Here is a 27,025-nt window from a genome sequence, read left to right as displayed (position 1 = left end):
ATTTCAGATTTATTTAGCTAGTTAGTTGTATGGCCACACCTGTGGCATATGGAATTTCCCAGGCTAAGGTTGAGGGGTCGAATGCTGCAGGCTTATGCCACAAACCACAAGATACACCAGGTGACATCTGCGACCTACCCCACAGCTTGAGGCAAGGCTAGATCCGTAATCTATTGAGCATGGCCAGGGATCTAACCCGCATCCTCATGGACACAACATCGGGTTCTTAACCCACTGAGCCACAACAGGAACTCGCATCATGTTTGACATTTGTCTTCAGTTTCTTTCAGTCTAAATCAGCCCCCTAAAGTTCCCTTTCATGATGGCGACATGACATGTAGACATTTCTTGGACAGGGACTCTCGTTAAGTCTACTGAAAAGTATCACTAGCCTGTCTGCAAGGAAGACTAGTTGGAGGCATTCTTTCCATGAGACAGCTCCTCAGAAATGGAGAAATGAGTTTCTCCCTGGTCTTCATCTTTCCTCCCCCATGTACCTGCTATCCTTGCTCTGTTTCTCCCGGAAAAGGCAGCAGGAACCCTTATCTTATAACCGAGAAAATAAAAAAAAAAAACATAAACTCTATAACTAAAATTCTTTCTTTTTAACTCATGTGTTGCCAACAAACATTTCTCACCCCCCAAAAATTTTGTTTGTTTAACCCCCATTATTGTAACCTGTAAAACTGTATCATAGAAGGGAAAAGGTCAGGGTTTGCAGTGCTCGGTTAGAGAATCATTGATATTAAATTCTAAGATCTACATTTTTCACATAGACACACCTAGTCCTACAAGGTTTATCAAAGTGTTTCAAAGGCCCTTTGGTACATTCATGCCATTATGCATATTTTCTCAAAACATCATTTGTGCATACAGCGCCAAGAAAATAAACACCTTGAACCAATTTCCTACTGATAAGGATTTAATTATGAAAAATAAATTCTTTGCATTTTTACCCTTTAAGACATCTTAAATCAATAATTCTTTGCATTCTTCTCATTATTTACCTAGGGAATATTCCTAAAGCATAGCTGTTTTTTTTTGTTTGTTTGTTTGTTTTTCTATTAACTCTTCCATTGGAACTTTACATAAATTCAGAATTGAAAGTTCAGGTAGTATTAAATTCAAGTTAGGATACAAAAAACAATAACCAGGACAAATGATCAGTCAAGGCTTAAAATCAATTTAAGTGTACAATTAGTGTGCAATTTTAGTATATTAGGGAAACAAAAAACCATGCCCATGAGGCAACCAAGAGCCCAAGTCAGAGAGTCCATCATCTAAAAAACAAACTGTAGGAAAATTAATTTGACCACGCCCAATCCACCTTGAACTAGAACTCTGAGGATTTTAGTTTGTTTCCACCATCTTTGGGGCAGACTCTGATGCTGTTCAAGTTGTTATGCTCTTTATTTGGGTAATCACGGTGCTGATGTGTGAAAAAATCTTTTCCTTTCCCTATGTCTCAACCAAGAATTTGAGATTTCCCTAAGAGTTAAAAAGCTCTATATACACATTCTTAGAGGGTTTAACATGGTGCTGGATGAATGATGGAAGAAATTTTGTTATTTTTATGTCTGAAGTGGGTCCTTTCTCTGATCCCTCTATTGAGAAGGGAAATTTTTTCTATTTGCTTTTAGGGTCTGGAGAAGTAAATAATTAAGACATCTTTCTTATTTTTTTAATCTATTTCTCCTTATAACACTTTCTCCCCTATCAGAGCAGACAAATAGTAGTGTTCATTTAGTCAAATAAAGATCTTAAAATATAGGAGCGTTGTATTAATGGGACTATAACTTGTTTTTGCACCCTTGAAGGTTCTTAATGCTTTTAGACAGGCATAGTAAGTTATTTCACTAGATATACTAATAAAAAACAAGAGAGCTTTCAATTTGTATATCATACTAAGCTGAAATCTATATTTGAAAGCCTCTGGGGCTCCCTTTGCTAGCTGGCTCCCAATTAATCATGATTACAGTGTTTGATTGCTTAACACCTACCGACCATTCCCAAGAGACTGCTTGTAAGTGCCACAGGACCCAATTCCACAGCTGTACTCCTGGAATCAGACTTTTATCAGAATGGAGACTGCAGTTGTGGACTTAGCTATAGGGATGAATATACAGAGATAGATTTATAGATGTATATTTTAGAAATTAAGGCGATTCCAAAAAAACCCCACTAAGATTGAATATATTGTATTTTATATATATATATATATATATGTATATATATATACACACATACACACACATATACACATTATATATGTGTATATATATATGTAATGTATACATATACTTTCTTTTTCTCATACTATCTTCCATTATATTCATCATATATATATATTATACCCACACATGACATACATGTATATACATGAGATATACATCATGTATATGTATATATATCATGTATATATGATATACATACATAAGTATACCATGATATACATCATATATTCATGTGTGGGTATAATATATATATACATGATATAGACATCATGTATATGTAATGTGTACATACATCTTGTTCCCTCCTGAATATATACCTTATATGATATATACATATGGTATGTCATATGTGTACATATGTGCATATATGTGTATGTGTATATGTCATGTATCATATATATGTATCATGTGTATATACACACATGGCATGCATTTAAACATGATATACATGCTATGCATCATGTATATATAATGTATGTATATATACATGATATACATCATGTATATATAATGTATGTATATATCATGTTCCACCATGTTCAAGTACATTATATACACATACATATTATATATAATACACACACACACACACATATATACACACATTTTTTTCTCATAGTATCTTCCACCATGTTCTATCCCAAGAGTCTGTACATAATCCTTTGTGCTGCACAGTGGGACTTCCTTGCTTATCTATTCTAAATGTAATAGTTTGCATCTATCAACCCCAAGCTCCCCGTCCATCCCACTCCCTCCCCTCTACCCCTTGGCAACCACAAGTCTGTTCTCTACGTAGTGAGTCTGTTTCTGTTTATAGATAGGTTCATTTGTGCCATATGTTAGATTCCACAAATCTATTTTTTAATATTCCTTTACTACTGCCCCAAAGCATTCAGGGATCCTACTGAAGACTATTCAAAAGTGACTAAGAATATTAAGATGAATCTTAGGCAAACACATAGCTGTATCTTTGATGTTTAATCTAGACACATAATACACATCTGTTCTTCAGCCTCACTGAACAACAGACTGTATCTAGTATGTCTGATAACATCCATTAGTCCTCTGAAAAATGAAATCACATGACAAAATCAGACAGCTGTTGATTTTGAGCAGTTTCTGATCTGTATTAAACCTCTGTCCCATTTCTAGCCTGTTACAAATTAAAAACTAATAGTGTCACGGTCTATATCTAATATTATTGACCTTAATAGGATAGTAGTACATTGTGTTCACTGAGATAATTTTAATTCCATGCATATCTATGCAAGAAGATAGACAGACTGACACTACAAAAATGAGAAAAAAGTTAAAAAAAGAAAGAAAGGCTGAAAGGAAAATTTAAAAAGAAGAAAATAAGGGAAAAAAAAAAAAGAACCACAGTAATTCAATGATAATGCCAAAATATGGAAAAGAGCATATATACTTAGTAAGGCTCTTGAATGACTGTTAAACCCTAGGTAAAAAGCATTTCATTAATTATTAGGCCCTTACATGGAAAATATAATTTACTTAAAACCTTTTGGAAATATTCATGCAGAGTTAACAGTAGTAAGCGAACCTCAACATACTATGTCATTTAATTTTTGCATTTCCATCTGAAAATTTAGGTATAATGGAAATAAATCAAATAAACTTTTAAATCAAATAAGTTAAACTGTTTTTTATTCCCCTTGGCAAATGAGTGTGACTGTATAAAAGTTTGTACAAATCTGTGAAATGGTACTTTTCATGATTTCTTTTAAGAAGAAAGGTAATCACCATGCATTTATTGGAGAGTAAAGTCCTTATCATAATTTCACTTAATAAATTCTAATGATTGCTATCACTGCAATAACAATAGGATTAGTCCTACCTGGTCAATTTCAGTAAGAAAGGGAGTATAGCGCTTATGGAAATTAAAATTTAAAAATGTGTAAAAGAAAAAAAATGTATGAACAGAAGTATAGTTTATATTATTCAGGTGGATGTGTTCTCAGCATTCCATGAGTCTTGTGTGAAATTGCTCCAAGTTCCTAAACATGTTTTAATTCCAGTTCTTAATTAGGGCACCTCGTGTTTTAAAAGTATGCACTGTGCACGTCAGTGTTATTCAAATTATAAAATGAATCAACAATTGTTGACTGGGTTTCAATAAAACAACCCATCAAGCAGCAATTATAAAAACAAAAACAATCGTTTACTGGTATATCACAGATGTAAAATGTAAAGTTAGGTCTGATTTTTCATTTGGAATCCTGTCAGATCCACCTGGTAAAGCTTGATTTTGCTGTAAAACCAAGCAACCCCAAATTCTCACTAGCTTAAAATAATCAAATCTGTTTATTGCTCAATTGACGTAACACCGTAAGCTGCCCTGGGGGCGCCACTCCATTCTGTCATCTGGTGCTTCATCACAGATGAATAACTATATGAAAATGTTTCTTTTCCTGTTATGATGTAAAGCTATTTAATGACACTTTGAGACTTTTTATGGCAAATCCAAAATCATAGACAGATGTTTGTTCAAGTTCAATTGTATAAAATTAAAAACAGTAATAACATAAAAATAAAACTTCCATATGAACAAGCAATTCCACTCCTGGGTATATATCCGAAGAAAACAAAACCACTAATTCAAAAAGGTACATGTATGTCAGTATTCAAAGCAGCATTATTTACACTTGTAAAGATATGGAAGCAACTTATGTCCATCAAGAGATGAAAGAATAAAGATGTGAGATAGATACATATCTGTATCGCACACACACATATACATAATGGAATACTATTCTGCTGTAAAAAGAAAGAAATTTTGCCATTTTCAATAACATGGATGGACTTGGAGGGTATTATGATAAGTAAAATAATTCAGACAGAGAAAGGCAAATACTATTGGATGTATACATGGAATCTACAAAATACAACAATCTAGTCAATGTAACGAAAAAGAAGCAGCCTCACAGATACAGAGAACAAACTTGGTTACCAGAGGGAGCAGAGAAGGGGAAAGGGCAATATAGGCAGAGGAGATTAGAAGTTACAACCATTATGTATAAAATAAGGTACAAGGATATATTGCACAAAACAAGGAAAATAGACAATATGTTACAGTAACTACAAATGGAAAATAACCTTAAATATTGTGAATCACTCTGTGAAACACTGTAACACATAATACTGTACATTGACTATATTTCAATAAAAAACAAAGAATTATTGGCAAAAAACACTGATAACCTAGTTTAATCTGGTGAAAATCAAAATGAGAGGCAGGAAATAAATGTAGTAAAAACCTACTTATGGCAGATACTTATACTCCATATTACGAATATTAAGAGTGGGAATTTAAAAAAGGAGTTGGAGGTAATACTGCTTTTGATGAGGTAAGACTACTTTTCTTAAAATGATGCCTCCTAGGTGCAGAGGGATCATAGTAAATATAAGACACCTACAACAACATTTGAATGAGTTTGGTTTTCAGACAAAAATAAAGTTTTGATTGTAATTCATTTCAAGTATTTTGTCCATGTTCCCCGAATATTTTCATGAAAATAGGCATGATTTCAGTGAAAAACATGGAAAAGACATTTGAACATAGACTGGTCTCATACATTTTAATAAATAATGTGAATTATTTATTCTATGAAAAATGTATTCATATAAATATGATGTTTATTCATAAAGTATTAAGTAAAATTATACTAAATATTAAAAATATAAGGGTGAGGATGACCTAGACATAGTTTTTCCCCTACGAAAGAAGACAGAAGTTTTAAAAATCATTCAAAATTTTCACAGATGCTACGAAGAATGTAACAAACAAAGGTGACAGTGAAGGAGTTATTTTAAATTGGATAATAAGGGTATCTCCGTATTGTAGTGACATTTAAAGTTGACACCTAAAAGATGAGAAGCATTAATTCATTTCAAGATGCAAGAGAAAAGCGTAGTGAGAAAAACCTAAGCTGGAGAGATTGACATGTTCCACAAACTATCTTAAAGTCAGATTATTGGATTTATTTATGTATTTACTTATTTTAAGTGAGGTACAGTTGACTTAGAGCGTATTGGTATTAGACCCAATAGCTGAAGAACTGAGAAGTCTTCACTCCCATCCTAAGAAGAAGTTGTAAAAATGAAAATTAATGACTTCTCTTGAGCTCCTTTGAGAATGGAAACTGTATGGTAAATGACCACTCCAACATCTGCAGAGAAAGGCACATCTGGAGAGGGTGCAACTGAGATGTCTTCATGTGGAGCAATAAACACTGGGTCCATAAAACGGTTGAATACTTAAATTATAACGTCCATGAACGGCTGAAGACTGAGTGTCCATTAGTGTAAGAGGGAGACGCTGCTGAGCCCTGTCTCAGGGGGCCCTCATGCTTTCACACCAATTTTTCTGGAAAAGATTCCTAAGATCCCTTGGTAGCAATGGCAGAGGGAAGGGAAGAAATCATTGTGAAATACACCCAGAGCCCTCTTCCTTGTTCCTGGGAGAAAGACTTCATGAGAGTACAATCCCAAAGCCTTACTCCAGCTGGGGAAGGGGAATTCCTCTCCGCCACAGTTACCTCCTCCTTCCTGACGCACCTAAGGTGAGGTGGTTGGGGAGAGAGGAGGGCAGTGTTTTTCATGGACTCAGGGAAGTGGACTGAAACGCTGTAGCCAAGAAATGGAATAGGGAGCGGAGTGAAGAAAAGCTACACACTACCATTAAAGAAATACTTAGAGAGATTACGATCCCAAGACACAAGCTTGTTAAAGGACTTAGGTTTAATCAGAAAACTACAGAACTCTCTTTTTGTTCCACACCTTAACCACCACACCAGCAGGGCTCTAGAAACCGTGGAGTACGGCTGCAAAAGCTTCGTTCTATCCAAGGAAGGGTACATAGCGAAGCTAAAGTCCAGAAGAAAGGAAAACACTGTGATATGGGGACATGGAAGCTTCTGGTACCTAACAGAGAGCTTCCAGTCCTATGTGCTGAGTGCAGAGAGTGTTTCAGTTAGGAGGAAGAGGGAGACTGCTGCTAAGGTGCTGATACTTTGAGTTATATGACCTAATTCTGTCCATGAAATGTAAGCATGGACATTATAGGTGACCTTGACCAAAGTACAGTAATTGTTCTGGTAGGATGAAGATAAAAGACGAACTGATAGATAATTGTTTACCTTATCATAAATACATGGAATACTCCAAGAGATTCTGACATTTTATAAAATTCAGTCATGTATAGAGTGGAATGATAGAAGGGAACGGAGAATGACAAATAAAAATTGATATTAACTGGAAGTAGCTAGTCTCACAGTAGTAAAACTCTTGATGACAAATGGCCTTTCTGTTTATCATCTGCACAAGAAATAAAGACATATCCTAAGAGGGAAACAAATATATAACATTTATAAAATATGAAAAATTAAATTCCATAGGCTAGCAATCAAGATAAAATGTGAGGAGAGAATGCCGATAAAAGAATATGATCATAGCAAGCAATTAGAGGCAATAGACTAAATTATGAAAATATATCATTTTTAATTTAAATATTTACTAAAATATAACAATGAAATGTAAATATTTTCTTCTAAACCACTTTTTAAAAATATTGAATACACATAAATAGAAAATTTTATATAAAACAATTTTATTTTATTTAGTATTCCTGATTCTGACAAGTGGAAGAATATATCTTAGTTGAAAAATAAATGACAGAAATTATAAGCATATTCATTTTTATCTATGCAATTATTGACATATTTCCACTTTCAGAACCATATTATGCCCTCTTCACTATCAACATAACACTTGAGAAAACAAAACGTAAATTTCAGATTGGATAATTCCAAATTTATACTTAAAAGTTAGATAATACACGCTATAATAATAGATTAGATACATACAAATCCAGAATTCCTCTAATTGCTTGTCTACTGTCATAGAGACATCATTTAAGCTACTGATGATATCATTTTAAATTTGGGTTGATATATTGTATAGTAATGGATATGGACATACATTCAAAATAATGTGCTTATTTTCTTTCGTGTGTATGTGCGCGGTTATAATTTTGCTTTTTGTTATGCAATTTAGGTAACAAGGTTATCACAAATAAACTGGAAGGAGCCAATATTATTTAGTAAATGTATGTCTAAAAATGATTTTGAGGAATAAAATGTGTCCTTACAATGGTCATGTAACTGTTTTTCATTGTTACCAGATACCCTGACCCACTTATAAAAACAGATGTCTAGGAATTCCTGTTGTGGCTCAGCAGAATGAGGAGATATGGTAAAACATTGATTTCTCCTTCCATTCAAAAAGTTGTCTTGCATTTACTCATGTGTTTCAGCAGGTATACTAAAGCAAAATTGAACTATAGTAAGCTGAATTGCTATAACAAACATGGTTCAAACACATAGAAGTGTGCCTCATTCTGACAGTTGAAGAAGTATATTTATGCTAGGGGCCATCTCTCTTCCACATGTACATTCAGAGACCCAGGTTCCTTCTAGCTACTATCATCATAGAATCTAGGGTCTCAGAAATTGAGGAAGGAATTCTGTTTTTAATAGCCTGGTCCTGGAAGTGACACAAACTATCTGCTTCACTTCTATTGGCAATAACAAGTAACATGAGCATACCCATTATAAAAGGATAGAGAGGTTGGTGGCATAGGGTTGAGTTGCGATCAGGAGGGACATTTTAAGTGTAGCTCCCTGAAAAAGGTTAAGCGATTTCTCTCCAGATAACCCCATACCAGCCAGAAAGGGGAATGGATTTTGGCTTTAGAAGTCTTTGCCACAGTCCAAGTTCTGGCCAGCAAAAAAAAAAAAAAAAAAAAAAGTTTACTCTTTTTTTTCCAGGAATATCATACACTTAGCCCCTACTCAAGAGAAAATATCTAAAGTCATGTCTATGAAAGGTCATCTCTGTATGACAGTTTTCTGTATCATGACAGACTTCTTTATTCATATTTTGATAGTCCATGAAGTAAAACACAAGCATATTACCCTACTACAATTCAAACCATCATAGAGAAATGACTGAAAAACCACAATTAAAACTCAGATGTGATAAAAGAAGAATGAAAACAGCCAATGGTCACTAGTGGATAGCAGGGATGTAATCCTTCTGGCAGGAGAAATGGAGACTCTAATCTGGCAGAGAAGAAGTTCTGGGATTAGATCCTGGAGCTGTTCTTGAGTGGAACTGTTCTATCAGCTGCTAAGGAAGATGTCCTTTTGGGGAGCTACACATCTTTCAAAGTTATCTCCTAAATGGGCCAATCATGAGGAGCCAAAGATGTTTGATGATTCTGGAGTCAAAACCTTCCTAATGACTACATTCTGGAATGGAAGAATGAGAACCTAGGCAAGCCTAGTCTTTATTATATTATATAAAAAGCTGAATTTTCAACAAAAGAAGTATGAGACATGAAAATAAATACAAGAGTATTCAACAACCTAGGAAAAATTAGCCAACACAATATACCCCTGAGCAGAACCAGATATTAGACTTAATGAACCAATGTTTTAAATCAGTTATATAAGTACATTTTAAAGAACTAAAAATAACTATGGTAAAATAAAGGACAGATGACAATCAAGTCCATCAACAATTTAAGATTAATAAAGAGAAATGATGTAAAAGCACCAAATGTTAAATTCATTCTGAAATTAAAAGGTAGTACAAGTGAATTTTTTAAAAATGTTTTAGAAAAGTTCATCAATAGATTTGAGCTAGAAGAAGAATTAGTGTAAAGAAAGGTCAACAGAGATCATCCATTCTCATGAATGGAGGCAAACTGAAAGGAGAAAAACAAAGTCTCAGTGACTGGAGGACACTGGTGACCATGTCAACAAATTCACAAAGGAAGTCAGAGATTGAGAGAAGAAACTGAAAAGGGCAGAAAATCATTTCAAGTGAGAATTAAAATCAATCCACACTTCCAAGGACTTACTCCAAGAAGAATAAACACAAAACAGATCCACACATAGATACATCATAGTCAAACTGACAAAAGTCTAAGAAAACCCTGAAAGCAGTGAAAGAAAAACAATTTATCACACACAAAGGATCTGCAATGAGATTAACATCTGATTCTCTTCAAAACCCTGGAGGTCAAAGAACAGGATCTTTGAAACGAAGTAAGAAAAAAAGTTGCAACCAGTAACTGTATATCTAGTAAGATACTTCTTCAAAACAAATAATGGAATTAGTAAGGTATTTTGAGATAAACAAAACTGATAAAATTTGTTGTTTACAGACCTGTCCTATAAGAAATACTAAGGGAGTTATTTTGTATGACATTAAAGGGCACTAAACTGATAAAAATCTACACAAAGAAATAAAGATTGCTTAAATACAGGTAACTACATCAATAAATACAGAAGACAGAATAAAATGTATTTTGTAACACTTTTTTATACTACATTATTTTAAAGAAAACTAGCTAAAGCAACAGTTACAAATCCATCTTGATCAACTTATGTAATATGTAAAGACAAAAAAGTAGGGCTCTTTTTCTAGGAATTTATAGCTAGTTCACCATTTGAAAACCAGTCAATGTAATATATCATATTAATAGGATCAAAGAAAAATGCATGATCACCTTAACAGACATGAAAAAAAAAAATAGATCTGAAAAATCCAGTACTTTCTCATGATTAAAAATAAAATTTCCTGCCATGGTGCAGTGCATTAAGAATCCTGCTGAAGCAGTTCAGGTCACTGCAGAGGTGTGGGTTCGATTCCACCCCAGTGCCGCAGATTAAAGGATCCAACAGAACAATTGCTGCAGCTATGGTATAATTAACAGCTGTGGCTAGGATTCAATCCCTGGCCCAGGGACTTCCTTATACCATAGGCAAGGCCATACAAAAATAAAGAAAATAAAACTCGACAGAGTATGAAAAGAATAGAATTTCCTCTAAGAGCAGGAAAAATATAGGGTGCATATTCTCATCAGTTTTATTCAACATAGTACTAGAAGTCCTTGCCAGAGCAGTCTGGCAAGACAAGGAAATAAAATAAAAAACACTCCATATTCAGTGCAAGAAAATAAAAAATAAGTAAGACAAAATAATTCTTGAGAATAAATAATAAAATAATGGTGTTAAAAGAAGAATTTTCTAAAGGTCTGCTAAAACAGCTATGGGCAATATTCATGAATCTATAAACATATGTAACAAAAAGTCTGAAGGACATTACTTATTTTATTGCATAAACATGTGTTATCATAATTTCAATACTGACCTCCAGGAAACTTGCCCTAATTAACATTCATTTATGTTTGGGCATGACAATTTCCTTTCATTCACTCAACATCTTTGTCTTTATATAATTAGGTAATCCTAACTAATGTATTTTATAAATACAGAAGATGAAAAAGAATAGCTGAAATGCACTGATAATCTTCATCAGACCATTCTGATGTAAATGATCCCCAGATTTCTACAAGTTAATATTTACAAGTCTGCATATGGGTGTGTGCGTGTACGTGCATGCTTCCACGTGTTATATTATGGGAACTGGACTTCTACTAACATGTTATATTTTAATATTTTAGGACTCACATTTCTTTTATAATCCAAAATATTCAGGGTTATTAAAAATAAAAGGTTTCAGAATGTGGCACGTTTTGAAAAAACTAAGTTTTAGAGGAAAAAACAAAAATTGGAATAAAAATTTGCATGTATGACTATCTTTTCTGGGAGTTTACTTTTTATGGAATAATTTTTCCTAACTACCAAGGAATAATTACAAATAGTTTTTAGTTATAATTTAAATAAAACTGATAAATAAAATGCGAAATAAGGAATCCACTTAATAGAGACATGGAATTTGGTACTTTGAATTAGTTAGTGCTTGTGCTTATAAAGTTAGTCCATTACATACTCATGAGGTATAAATTTGATAAATATTAAAGTAGTTCACGGTGGTCTCCTTTTTAAAACATATTTTTCTTTGACCTTAGGGTTCACAGGAGTAAGAGAAGCTACATGCTGAGTAGAACAAAGTACCTGACACTCCACATCGAGGTGACATTTGTCATGAGGGTGGAAGCCTTTTCACCTTGTTGATACATCAAGAGTTAGAACCTCGGAACCTGGTACAGGGCTTTACCTTGTTGATTTGTTGTTGTTGTTTTTGTCTTTTTAGGGCCATAGCTGTGGCATATGTTGGTTCCCAGGCTAGGGGTCTAATCAGAGCTGGAGCTGCCAGCCTATCTGCAGCCACAGCAATGCAGGATCCAAGGCACCTCTGCGACCTACACCACAGCTCACGGCAACACCTGGTCTTTAACCCACTGACCCAGGCCAGGGATCGAACCTGTGTCCTCATGGCTACTAGTCAGGTTCATTAACTGCTGAACCATGACGGTAATGCCATCTTGTTGACTTTTCATAATATGGTTCTGTCCAGGGGAGAGGAGAAGAGAGGAGGTTTCTCTCCTTCTAGTTTCAGGGGAGTAAAGAAGTGTGACTGACATAAACTCAGGCTGGATTGAAATCACAGCCAAAGCTACCACAAAATCTGGCGAGACTATGCCTGGTATGAGGCCAGATCCACACTTCACAGAGAGACCAAAAGATGCCCCTTCACCTCAGTTACTACCCGTCCAGGAGACTGCCCAGAATCACCATGTTGCAGTGAAACCCTGCAAAAACGTACAATGGTCAAAGATATTTCCTCACATTTATGAAGTGACTGAAGCCACATTTCTCTACCTAGAGCCAAAGAAATAAGCATTTTACAGAAAATAGGGGAAAGAGGTATGAACTCAGAGGGAAGGAGCATGTTTGCCTTAAGAGAACTGAAATGCAATTATGTCTCAATACCGGTTCTTTCATCTTCCTTAAAACAGTCTTTGATTTGTAATGCTATACATAATTGCCAAGCAAATTTTTTAAAAAGAAACCACAAGATCACAACAACAGCAGTAACAAAATCCTGCAGCTTCTAGCTGTCCATGCTATCTGGTGAAGCCACATGCCCAAATCTCCCCAAGAGGAAGAGCAACAAGGGAGATGGGGCCTGGGCCTCAGAGCATCATGGCCCCCCCACACAGCAGGGGACGCCTGACCTCTGACCTCATGAAAGTGAGAAAGAATCTCCCACCTGCAAATGTCCTCCATTAATTTTTGGTCTGCACAGCCTAAGATAACCTTAAGGTGAAAAAGAGTTTAAAACTATCTCTATTGAGTTGAAAATGGCGGCCGTAAACTTAGTTTCTTTTGCTATTACCCAATACATGGAGCATGTAAGAGAGATCACTGAATTGAGAGACAAAATACGGAAAACTTACTTGCTCTTCCGACTTGGATATTTATTTATTTACACTTAGTTTCAAGCTATAGCACACTTTTTTTTTTTTTTTTTTTTTTTTGCCTTCTTGTTCTTACATTCCTGAGTTCGTGAACTTGGAATTTGAGGTCCGCTGCTAAAAAGTTGTAAACAACTTATGAAATCCTAGTCAGAATCAAAAACCCATCAGAGGAATAGAAAAGGTGTTTTAAAATAAACACCACCAATTTATTTGTTTAAAGCTCTATCCCTCTGAGCATGTAGTTTCTATTTCTTTCTCCCCAAAACAGATCAAGCTTCAGATTTGTGTTGTCTCCAAGGAACATATCCTGAGGAATAAGCTAAAATGTTTTCTCTTTACAAAACTTGCTACTGTCCTTCACCTTCCACATCCTTTGAAAGTTTGTCTCTCATTTAATCTATTTTATGGCACCTTAGTGCCCTACAGGAGTCTTCCAGTGTCCTATTTATCTTTTCTATGGAGGATTATTTTACAGTCTAACTGTTTAATAGTGACTAAATATAGCAGAGGGCATGTATTAGGACACATTAAACAAACTTCTGGTTATTTTGGTGTATAGGATGAAAATATGACTATACATTTGATATAGCGTATTATGCTATTATATGTGCAAGCCTTTTTAGATTACTCATCAAAAGAGTATTTTTAAAACAGGACACTACATGTAGAATATATTTTGTTAAATGACAGCATTTCAAAGTCTATTAAAATTGGATCATATTAAAGATGATCAAATGGGGGAAACATTTAAACAGAAAATTGGAATAAATACACTTTGATACATACTTCAATAGATTTATCACTAGGTGATTTTAGCACTTTCAAATAGACATAAAATCTCAAAGAGGATAGGAAAAGCTTTTTGGGATTGATGCAACATTAAGTCAAATCCACAGGAGCAGAGTTTAATAACAGCAAAGAGATTCAAAGGGTTATTGCACCAGAGGAGCGGCTCGTGTAATAACCCAGAGGTGTGAGACATTATAACACATTTCGAGAAAAATTTTTAAAAAGCTTAGCACGGTTGGGAGACATATATCTATTATGGAGCAGTATAACAGGAGCTTAAAAAGAGAAATTAAATATCAAATTTTGAATTGATTTGTTAGGAAGTAGGGATTTAATCCCAATAACTCTTTGGAAAAGAAAGCCCACAAGCACACATGTCTTTGGAAATATTTCTCTAGCAACGTTGGAGGGATAATGAGAGACCAGCAAAGCCATTAGAGTCATAATAAGAATCTGAATTAAATCAGTAGTGGCAGGAACGTCATGGACGAGATGAAAAATGCAGAGACTGTGTAATATATGTGACCCTGTTTTTCATAGGATAATAAGAGCAAAAATGGTTTTCTCGCTTGGGAACTGTGTGAGATCATTCTTAACCTAGACTGTGAAGAACAAATTTTGAGAAGAAATATGATGAGTTTATACTGGTATTTTGAGTGTATCTATAGGACACATGGGTAAATATGTTAGGTAAGTAGCTCAAAAAAAAAGATAATGCAAACTCTGTATGGAGGGATATGTAGAGATTTCTAATTAAAATGACAAGATATGTGGGACAGTGCTATCAAGAAAATTATTTTTCTTTATATTTTTAATGGGAAAACTCATGCCCAATATTTCTAAAAATTAATATGCATATATAGAAAAATAGCCATTATAGCAGAAATAAATGATTAAGACATTACTTTCTGAAAACCAGATAATTAATATGCTAATTATAGCTTGTTTGAATGCTGTTAATCTTTTGTTGTGTCTAGCAATTTACAAGGCACACATACACGTCAAGGCGGCTTGGAGCAATTTTTTCAATGTATACACCTTTTTTGGATATCAGAATTACAATATTAAGACTTTGGCTCTGAGAAGTCAAGCTTTCGCTCTCTCTGGGCAGGGCAGCTTCCCCATACTCTCTGCATTTCAGCATCAAATTTCTTCCATTTCTGCTTCAAAGTGGTACTGTTTATTCCCATTGCCAAGAAAATCAATCCAGTGCTCGGTTTTCATTTTATAATCAAAATGTTACATGTTAGAAATCACATGAAGTGTCAATCTCAAGCAGCCTTTTGCTGAGATTCCAGAATTATAAGAGTAAGAGCAAACTTCTCAATAGCTTTTAGGTTTTTTTTCATGATACACTTATGTCAGCAGGGGACACCTAATTGCCTGGCTCTTTCATGGCTTATAAGATACAAGAAGTTTAACTTTATCCCCCCAAATAAATGAATGTAACTTTTCAAAGAATGATTTCTGTCCTTTTCCTTTCAATCCTTTTAAAAGGATTTCACCTATTATACACCAGTGTTTGGGGTACATACAAGTAATAAGAGCGAACATTAAAACAATTGACACGTGACAAATATCATTAAAATCTAATAACCGAGGATGTATCTGCTGAAATCCAACCAACAGAGTTCCTTCAACAATCTCAAACATTTCAGTGATTCTTGTCTCTGCACGTGCCTTAGACACTTCAAAGGCAAAATCAGGTGCCTTTCAGGTATGGAGAAGACTACAGGGATAGAACACCGATTCTCAAATAAGAAAGCCCAGCAAACTACCTAAAACAGGGAAAAGAGTACTCTTGCCCCCTGAGATAACCAATAGGAGCTATCACCTCTGGATAATAGATCCTTCTTATGCTGTTTTCAACAAAAAACAAACAAAACCACGCAACTCTAATCTCATTTGGGTAGTTATTGATGCTATTTCATTTACGGCTAAGCCATCCGCATGTGAAATGTAACTATACAGTGCAGATACTGAAACCAATTAAGTTGCATGTCCTAGCTCAATTTAAGAAACAACTGTGTTTGTGAAAATGTCCTCAAATTCAAAACCACATAAAATAAGATGTATTTACCTTTCCAAAGTCATGAACACCAAACAGGGCAAATGCCTCGAAGAGTCACCAGCCATGAAGAATGTCCTTGTGTTCTTCAGACAGAGAAACTGAGGAATGGGAAATAGCTGCTGGTACACAGGAGCCCATTCTGCATGTTACCGATCCTCTGTCACACCTAGAATGCTGGGAAAAAATGACAAGGAAGGATCTATCAGCTTTGGAGGCTGTTTTCAATAACTCCTTCAGCGTTACCTAGCCCCTCTCTCCTAGGCACCAGTGATACAGCCGCGAACAAGGAACACAGATATCTGCCCTCAAGACATGTCCACTCCACGTTCCATCTCCTCCAATCTAGGATCTGGAAATGGGGACAATAATAGTACCTACAGCGTGGGAATGACTTGAGAATTGAGTCGATACTTGCAAGATAAAGACCATCCTGGTGCACGGCTCCAGCTCTATGAATGTTTGCTCTGTTATAAGCAGTGGAGCATCAGTCAGATCTGATTCTCAAATCAAAACCCCTCTACTAGATACATGATTTCAGGTGCAAGTTTGCTCCCCTGTATAATGAGGAAAAGAATATGACTTCTACCTCAGAGAGTTGTGATAAGGATTAAAATATATATATATTTGAAGATCAAAAAACATCTACTCGATCAAAAGTGGTGGTGTTCACGGTTTTGCTCAGAGTAACAATATGTAATAGTAGTAATGCTGGTAAATTAGGGAACGCTGCCTCAACCCGTCCTTAATTTTCAGTGGTTTCTTTAGGCCAATGTGGTTCTGAAGAGAGAGACGCTCAGAAGGAGCCCTGCCCTGGAGGTACTATGAAAGCACCTGAGGACTGGTCTCTAGGCAAGCTGACCATGGAGCATTGGGAACAGTGGGTATGGGAGGGCTGTCCACTCTGCATGAGCTGGATGATGGTGAAGCCATCTGCACTTAGAGGGCTCAGGAACTGTAGAAACTATTTCTGATGAAATCTATACATGTTGTAGGAATGTATCAAGAAAGAGCACTGGAAGCAGGAAGGAAAACTCCTTCCCCCTGCGATGAGTTTTTTCCAGCATCCTCTACTTACAAAGCTTCACCTCGTGTCAGCAGACAGATGAAAAATTTAATAGCCAAGATTTAATTTTTGCAGAGGAATTTTACAACAGAAGGTGAATTTGGAGCCATAAGGCAATAAATTGAAAACTGGCAAACCATGTGACCCAAGTCCACCCCTAGATATCTGCCCAAGAGAATAAAAAATCTTCCACATGAATGTTCATAGCAACCTCACTCATGTATGAAAATCCTGGAAACAAGCTCAATAGCTACCAACAGATGAGTGGATAAACAAATCAAAGTACCTCCATATTACACAAAATTTCTTGGCAATAAAATGGAAAAAAAATCATTGATACATGAAACAATATGGATACAATTTAAAATCATTATGCTGAAGAAAGGAAGTCACATAAAAGAGAATACACTGTGTTTTCTACTTTACATGAAATTCTTGAAGAAGCAAAAATAATCTATATAGACAGAAAAGTCAATGTCTGCCTAAGGCAAGTGGTTAATGAAATAATGGCAAAGAGAAATAAGGGGGATTTACGGGGTGATGAAAATACTCTGTATATTGACTTAGCAGTTACGTGATTGAATAAGCTTGTCAAAATCTTCAAACTGGACATTTTAAAATGATGTGTTTTATGATATGTAAACGATGCCTAATTTAAAGATGTCTTGAAATTAATTATGACATTCCCTTATTTTTCATGAACTTGAGGCTTTATCCATACATTGCTATACTAGCATATGACATTAAATTCTGATACTTACATAAATATATTTTCATATTCACTTTACCTAAAATTATCATAATGAAATGCACACAAACACACACACAGGAACGCACACACACTTCTTCGGCATTTGGGTATTTAAGGCCAAGATATTTTTAAAATATCTTGGTAATGCATTTTACATAAAGAGATATTGATAGTATCAAAAAGTAACGACAGTCCTATCTTACTCATGCATATGGGAACTATTAACTACGAACTTGATCTAGGAAGTATATTAAAATATTCTTGGTTTAAAATGGACAAGTAGGTTTATCTCATTAATAGGATGCAATACTGAAGCATATCTGAAAATAATATAATGGATTAGTTGAAGCTATTTGATCATCAAAATTTATATAAAAACACAATAAATTCTCACATTCACTTCTGATTAAAAACTCCTAGTAAGTTTGAGTCAAAATGAAAGAAGCATAGCTGCTGTTACTACTCATAATTAATATTATCCTACAGTATTTATCCATCAATTATTAGTGAGATACTTTTGGTTACAAGTAGTATAAAGTTGCAACTCAAATGCCTTAACTCTATTGAATGGCATGATCGGAAATATGGCTCTGAATAATTCAATCAGTGGCTTAAAGACTAAGCTTTTCTCCATTTTTTTACTATCTTCTCCACTGTGCCATCTTTGCTCTCAGGCTGCCTCACTTCATGGTTATACGATGCAAGCAGCAGTTACAAGCATTATCACCTACTTTTGTTGCAGAACCTTTGAATGGACCCACAATTTAGGGTCATCAACTGCCACATCTAAATTATTTGGTGTACGGATAGTGGGACCACTGATTTGCTTAGAACAATCTGAATACACCTGTAGAGCTTGATTAAAGGATCAAAGAATTAGTTGTATTTCTATCAGCAAGAATGAAGTGTCAGAGAGATAATTAGACACTGAGGTAATAGGATGTACAAGAGAAGGAAAAGGTAATTGATTTAAAAAATAAACACAAGAAATTCATCATATATTGGCCTATACAACTGAATACATCAAACAATAACTGGAACTAAAAAGAGATCTAAAACTGCCTCTATAAAATATAAACATATGCTAATTATTTCCCTATAAACCAACAAAAAATTTTAAAAAATAGGTATGGACTCTGGAAAAAAAAAAAAAGCAAAACTTAGGAACATTTGTCCAGATTTGAAACCTAGAAAATTATGAAAGTTTCTTGAAAGTCTTAAACAGAATTGAAAAAATAATATTGTGTTCCTAATTGGAGATTTTGATGTTGCAAAATACTGAATTATAAATTCAATGCAATTCACAACAAATCAGGAATAGAATATTTTGACTGACTTCACAAATTTATTCTAGTCTATCTAGAAATGCAAATGAAAAATGCATTATCGATATATTAATAACATGACTGTTACGATATAATGTTCATTAAATTAGTGGGAAAAGATACACATTTAGTTCATGGTGTTGTAACTGAGCTTTACTTTTAAAATAAATAAATGTATTTCTACCCTATACTATATACAAAGTAGAATAGATGAAATAGAATACAACTTGCAAACTACAGAATAAAAAAAATTAACATGGCCAAATGACATGTCATTTAATGAATGGGAAGCTTTTCCTAAGAAACACATTTCCTAGAGCCAATGGAAAAAATAAAATGTCGCTGTATTTCATTATATCAACAATTTACCCTACACTATACAAAAATTACCAAAAGCAAATTTTAAAAAGAAAAATAACAGGAAAAAATATCTGTAACAAATACAATAAAAGAACTGGCTTCTACAAATCAATAATTAAAGAATACTAATCCTACCCAAAAAAATGCGCAAAGAATACAATAGACAATTCACAGAAATAAACACACATTTTTAAATAACAAAAGAAAAGCAATATAGCCAAGGGGTCACTGATTTTTTTTTTTTCTGTAAAGATCCATGCAATATATATTTTAGTCTTTACCAGCCAGATGTCTCTGTTGCAACTACTCAACCCAGCTACTTCAGTGTGGAGACAGTCACAGACAGTAAGTACACAAGATGACACGATTATGTATCAATAAAACTCCCTAATTTAGCTAAGGTATTTCATTTGCTAGTCTCTTACCTAGCTTAATAATCAGAATAAAAAGATATTTTTAAAGTAACTTTACTGCCAGGTTAAAATCTGGGTGGTACTTTTTTTTTTTCCAACAATTACAATATAGGTGTTTTATGATAAAGAATGTATCAATGAGAAGTCATTTGAAAGTTATTTTATTGAAAATAAATGGGCAAAAGACTCAACGAAGGAAGTATATTAAAAATTACCCTGCTGCTTTTAACTTTACAGATTTTAAACATTCAAAAATATTTGGCTGCTATTTTATCATTTTAATCTAGACAAACCACTTAATATTATTTACTCTCAAATGCACTAGTTTAAAATACAACCATATGTAAAAATAGGAAAATTATAAGAGTTAAGCAGCAAGAAGTACAATTATCACAAGATATGTCTACTCTTTTTCCTTCTAGAAGCTTCAGCTGATCTACAAGATAGTGTGCTTACTAAATTTAAATAATAATGATTAGGTTAAAATGGTGATAGAATGTTAGAGGATTATATATTAAAATAATAGGAACAATTTTGGTTGAATACCAGCTCAATATTTTCAAATCAGAGAAACAGAAGAAGACTATAGAGGTTTATTTATTTTTTTAGTTTTTAACTGTAAGGTGGCATTATTAATACTAAATGAAGGAACACTAAACTACAATACATTACTTCTCATACCATAGATTTCCCAAACACTATCTCAAGATTAAGGAAGCCAAAATGAGGCAGAGGCCAACTTCCTCTGATCAAGAGTAATGCTTCTGACAAATAGGGGGTGATCTGGTTCATCTGTTCACCTGCAGCAGCAAGATAATGTTTATTCAGTAGCTTCAGGGAGGTCCAGAGCATTGGTCGTGTCATTAAGGTTTCTGGTATCTGGGGAGTTCCTATTGCGGTGCAGTGGAAACTAATCCAACTAGGAACCATGAGGTTGCGGGTTCAATCCCTGGCCTCGCTCAGTGGGTTAAGGATCCAGCATTGCCATGAGCTGTGGTGTAAGTCACAGACGCAGCTCAGATCTGGCATTGCTGTGGCTATGGTATATGCTGGCAGCTACAGCTCCGAATGGACTCCTGGCCTGGGAATCTCCATGTGTTGAGAGTGCAGCCCTCAAAAGCAAAAAAAAAAAAAAAAAAAAAAAAAAAAGTTTCTGATATCTGGATTGTATCTCATAGTGCGATATTTTTTAAGACTGTTATTTCCAGTGGCCTCCTCTTGGTTTCCCTCTATCTGCTTGTGACTGAGGAAACAGCTCCTGAGGAGAGCCAGATTAGGACTGCTGACTTTGGCTTTCATCCTAGATGCAACCGTGGAGATCACCCTTTCAACATGTCCAATACATTCATAAGAACCAGATTCATAGTATTCAATCCCTTTTGGCTGATAAAATTGCTGGAGCAAACAAGTGGTCTGGCAGAAAACCATAGAACCTTGTTTGAAGGCAGCAGAGAAGCTGAGGCAAAAGCACTGCAGACACTAAGACTCCCGAAAGTTACAAACCTTCAAGTGGAAACTTGAGCTTCTACTGCAGATTTCTGGGCCTATAAATGGCTCTTGTAGAAGATAAGATTTGTTTCTTGGGAAACAAATCAGCAGAGTGGCAAAGACTTGGGGAAACTCAAGCACACAGTTACTGTCCTCAGGTGCACTTGCAACATCCTGCAACCACAGGGGAGGGAGGCAGTACATCACAGAGGCAGTATTTTCAAGTTTCTGAAAATGAGAGTTGAGATTTTTGGGTAGGTTGCTGAGACATGCTACATTTCTGGACCTGGTCAGGGGAAGGGTCCTTTAGAAAACACTCGATTCTCAGTTGAGAACACTGGAGAGTTATGAGCAAACCAGAGCTAGACAGACTTTTGAGGGCTACAATCCACCTTCACTCTCTGTAGTCCTTCGTGAGTTTAAGATCTTTCCTCTATGTGTTTAGCACAAAGTTGAGTCCTCTAAGAAGGAAGACTTAATATCGTTTGGAGCCCTCTGATTATTGAAGCTAAATCTTTGACATATATAAGATAGACACTGCTGAAAACATGACCTCATGTCTAAAAGAAAAGAAGCAGAAGATAGAATTTCATGACTAAAAGCAGAGGGAAATAAAACTTTCAAAAGAAAAACACAGGAGTTCCCTTGCAGCTCCTTGGGTTAAGGATCCAGCATTGTCACTGCAATGGTTCAGGTCATTGCTGTGGCATGGGTTCGATACCTGGCCCGGAATATCCACATTCTGTGGGCATGGCCAAAAATTAATAAATTCATGAAAATACAACTAGAAAATCTGAATTTAAAAATCAAATAATAATAGAGTTGGTGAATAAAATATTTGATACTAAGAAAAATAGTTATATTTAATAGGGTATTAGACACAGCAAAATACAACATACCTGTGAATCAGAATACATGTGTGTAGAGCACAATAAAATAAAATAGGAAAAAAAAAAGGAGACAGAAGAGAAGTGTTATCAGTTATCAGAGGTATAGGAGACTGAGGTACCAAGACTAATATATGTGTTATTGCTCTCAAAGGAGCATACAAATAGAGTGGACAGAAATTATATTCTAGGCTTTAATAGATTTACACACATGTTCACATGTTTGGGGACATTATAGTACAACACTTGAAAATAAAAGGAAAAATGGAAAAATATATTAAAAACAGCTAGAGAATGAAATAATGATTGCCTTCAAAGGAAAAAAGGGAAAATGTACAGCTGATTTTAAAACAGAAAATGATGAGTTCTCGTCGTGGCTCAGCAGTTAATGAACCCCACTAGCATCCATGAGGATGGGGGTTTGATCCTTGGCCTCTCTCAGTGGGTTAAGGATCTCATGTTGCCATGAGCTGTGGTATACAGATCACAGAGGTTGCTCGGATCTGGCATTGCTGTGGCTGGGGTGTAGGCCGGCAGCTATAGATCTGACTTGACCCCTAGCCTGGGAACCTCCACATGCTGTGGGTGCAGTCCCCAACAAGACAAACAAACAAACAAACAAAAAACAGAAGATGATGGAAGCCAGTTGACAACAGGATTACATCTTTCCGTATCACCTGAAAATACCTTTTAAGAATGAAATTCAGAGATTGACTTTCGGAATGGAGGTGTGAGAAACATGGTAGAACCTTTCCTCAGTGAAACAACCATTAACTTCTGACAGAGGAAAACAAGTCTCTGTAAATTATCCTAACAGCATGCAGCCAATGGAGAGACACCTATTCAAGAAATCCACTAAATGTCAATAAGACAAATGAGAGTCTGTGGCATTTGAGCTAAAACACACATGCAACCCCCTACACTTGTTCTCTTCCAGGTGCATGCAGCTAAGAAAAAAGTGGGCCCCCATTTTTATCCACCTATTGCCTAGTCCATGGAAAATAAAACCATATAGGAATATTCATCATGAAAATATTATTAAAAATATTAACAGAAGAAACTAAGAAATATATTAAGAGTATTATATACCATGATAATGTTTTATGTATCTCAGGAATGCAAGATTGGTTTAACATGTGACCATCAATCAGTGAAATATAACTTATTAACGGAAAAAAACAGGAAACCATTTATCATCTCAAAAGAAATAAAAAAGCATCCACAAAATTCAATATAATTTCATGATAAAAATGCCCCATCCACTAAGAATAGAAAGATCTAAACTGATAAGAACCCACCTGTAAAAGCAAGCCAACAAAAACAGGTTATTATACTTCATGATTCAAAGACTGGATTATTTTTCCTTAAGGTGAGGAAGAAGACAAGGATATTTGCTTCAATCATTTCTATTCACTATTGTACTGGTGGTTCAAGTCAGATAAATTAGTCGAAAAGGAAAATAAAAGACATCCAAACTGTAAAGGAAGATGTAAAGCTATACTCAGAGATGACATCATTTTGTATATACGAAATTTCAGGAAATACGCATTGACACACACACTCTACATGCTCATACAAAGGCCTACTAAAACTGATAAACAAGTTCAGTAAAGTTGTAGGATGTAAGACAAATATAAAACATGAATTGCACTGCTATACACAGTACATGTTTGAAAATGAAAGGAAACAACTAAATACACAATAGTTTCAGAAAGAATAAAAATATTTTAAATACATTTAATGAAAGAAGTGTTGGATTTATAGACAAAAACTTACAAAAGAGTATTGAAAATTAAAGGAGACCTAAGGAAGTGGAAAGACATACCATGTCCATGGATCTTAAGACATAATAGTTACTTATAAATATTCCCCAACTGATCAAACAATTCAAGGCTATCCCTATCAAAATTCCAGCTACCTTCTCCACATAAATTAGCAGTTAATCCTAAAATTCATGTAGAAATTCAAAGTACTCAGAAGAGCCTGAACAGTATTGAAAGACAAACAAACAAACAAACAAACAAAACCTTGGATGGAAACTTCTTTTTCACTTTCAAACTTAGCTACACATCTTCATTAGTGGAAGCAGTGTAGTACTGGCATAAGTACAGATGTACAGACCAAAGGAATATAACTCAGAGTACAGGCAATAGCTACATACAATAGTACATGGACAGCTACATGCAAAAGAATAAATTTAGATGCTTTTAAACAGCATGAGGAGAAGTTGACTCAAAATGGTCATGTTGCTATACAAGAGAAATTGAGGAGAAATTGTAAATCAACTATACTTTAATAAAAAAAATGGATGATAAACTTAAACATAGTAACATCAGATAAAGCTCTTTGCAGAAAGTATAGGATTAAATACCTGAGGCCTTTTGTTGGGCAATGGTTAATGCAAATACATCTTAAAAAAGTGTCAAAAAAGTATCAAAAAAAGAGAAAAATTGAATATCATCAGTTTTTGTTTTGTCATTTTAGGGCTGCACCCCCACAGCGTATGGAGGTTCCCAGGCTAGGGGTTTAATTGGAGCTATAGCTGCCGACCTATGCCACAGCAACAGCCACACCAGATCTGAGTCACATCTACAAACTACACCACAGCTCACAGCAACGCCAGATCCTTAGCTCAGGTGAACAAAGCCAGGGATCAAACCACAACTTTATGGTTCAGAGTTGGATTCATTTCTACTACACCATGATGGGAACTCTGAATATCAGCAATTTTTAAAATATTCTTTAAATATTATCATCAAGAAAGTAACAATAAAACTCACAGGATACTTGGAAAACCTCTCATAAGAGACATATCCTGGATATGTAAACATATCTTGAAAAACAAATATCTAATTTCAAATAGCTAATTAGAGATTGCAACCATAATATGTAAAGAACATTTACAATTCAAAAATAAAGGAACTCAATTAAAATCGGGCATAGCACTCAATTAGATATTTCCATAGAGGACACATATAAAAGTCTAAAAATCACATTAAAAGTTGCTTAACATCATTAGCCATCACAGAAATGCACTTCAAAACCACAATGAGACACCACTTCCCACGGAGTAGGATGGCTATAATTATAATGTAAGAAAATATTGAATGAGAATATTGCTGAGCATGTGGAGAAATTGGAATGCTCATATATTTCTGGTGGGAACGTGCCATTGATTTTAGAAGTAGTGTAGTTATTTATCAAAATGATAAACATAGAATTTTTGTGTGACCCAGCAACCACACTCTTAATTACGTAAAACATATATGTACACGCACACGGAGAATGTTCTCTAACCGTGGAAACCAAATGTTAATCAACTGATAAATGTACAAACAATACTTTATACAAGGGAACATCCTAGAGTTATACAAATGAAGTACTGATTTACACTACAGCAGGAAATGTACTGTTTATTGGTAAATTTTAACAATCGTAAATTAGGGTTAAGTAAAGTTTTTCTAAAAAAAAGAAAAAACATTTTCATAAAAATAAAACCAAAGGAAAATTTTCGAAGAGGGGTTTCAGTAAAAGGGGTGATATTTAAGCAAAATAATTACTCTTCCTCCTCCTATTACAACTACTGGCATTAATTCAAAAAGAAAAATGGAAATGGTGAATGATGTCAACGTATCAGTTCAGTGAAATATAACTAAAGATCGACGGACTGTATAAACAATAATACATGCTGTGGGAGTTAAAATATAACTACAATAAGAACAAGTAGCAAAAACAATGCAAAAGCTAGGAAGAAGAGGACAGAGGTAAATTTTCTGTTTCCTGATTAATCATGAAAATTTTAAAATTAATGATATGTATTAGAGACTACATCTTACAATACTGAAAAATATCACAAAACTGTGAAATAATGTGAAAAGAAGTAACAGAGAAAAAAATGGGTTAAAATAAAACATTCATTTGATGCACATAATGTACTAGAATACAAGAAAAAAAAAGACAGAATGAATGAGAGCCATTTGGACTTATAGGTAACATACAGAAAGATGCTAAAGAGATGCTAAAAATTATCATTTATAAAAAGAGCATTAAACAAAATGCACTAAATATCCTATCTGAAATATAGAGATTGTTAAATAGGTTAAAAAACTTAAGCCCCTAACAAGAGACACACTCTGATTATAAGAATGTTTAGAGTTGGAAAGCAGAGGATCATATTAAGCAAATAATAACCAAACTAAAATTGGGTTATTTGTAAACATATCAGAAAAAAACTGTCTCTAAGAATTATGGAGTTCCTGTTGTGGCTCAGCAGTAACAAGACCAGCTAGTATCCATGAGGACATGGGTTCAATCCCTGGCCTTGCTCAGTGGG

At 34.7% G+C, this 27,025-nt stretch overlaps 1 protein-coding gene across 1 annotated transcript in view; it reads right to left on the bottom strand.

Moving 5' to 3' along the window:
• The window catches only part of LOC146398768 (uncharacterized), a 690,556-nt gene that overhangs the window by 168,784 nt on the left and 494,747 nt on the right, over window positions 1-27,025 (bottom strand). The window contains exon 7 of the mRNA XM_084980982.1: window positions 16,415-16,579. The gene's annotated coding sequence lies outside the window, so the exon portion shown is untranslated. The remainder of the gene's footprint in view (window positions 1-16,414; window positions 16,580-27,025) is intronic.

Source organism: Sus scrofa, chromosome 10 (assembly GCF_054392235.1).
Source record: "Sus scrofa isolate SSC_HxYL_T2T_F1_AM1 chromosome 10, Sscrofa_HxYL_maternal_Yorkshire_Landrace_v2.0, whole genome shotgun sequence".
Taxonomy (NCBI): Eukaryota; Metazoa; Chordata; class Mammalia; order Artiodactyla; family Suidae; genus Sus; species Sus scrofa.
The sequence above is the reverse complement of the archived record's forward strand: the minus strand, read 5'-3'. Positions and strand labels throughout refer to the sequence as shown.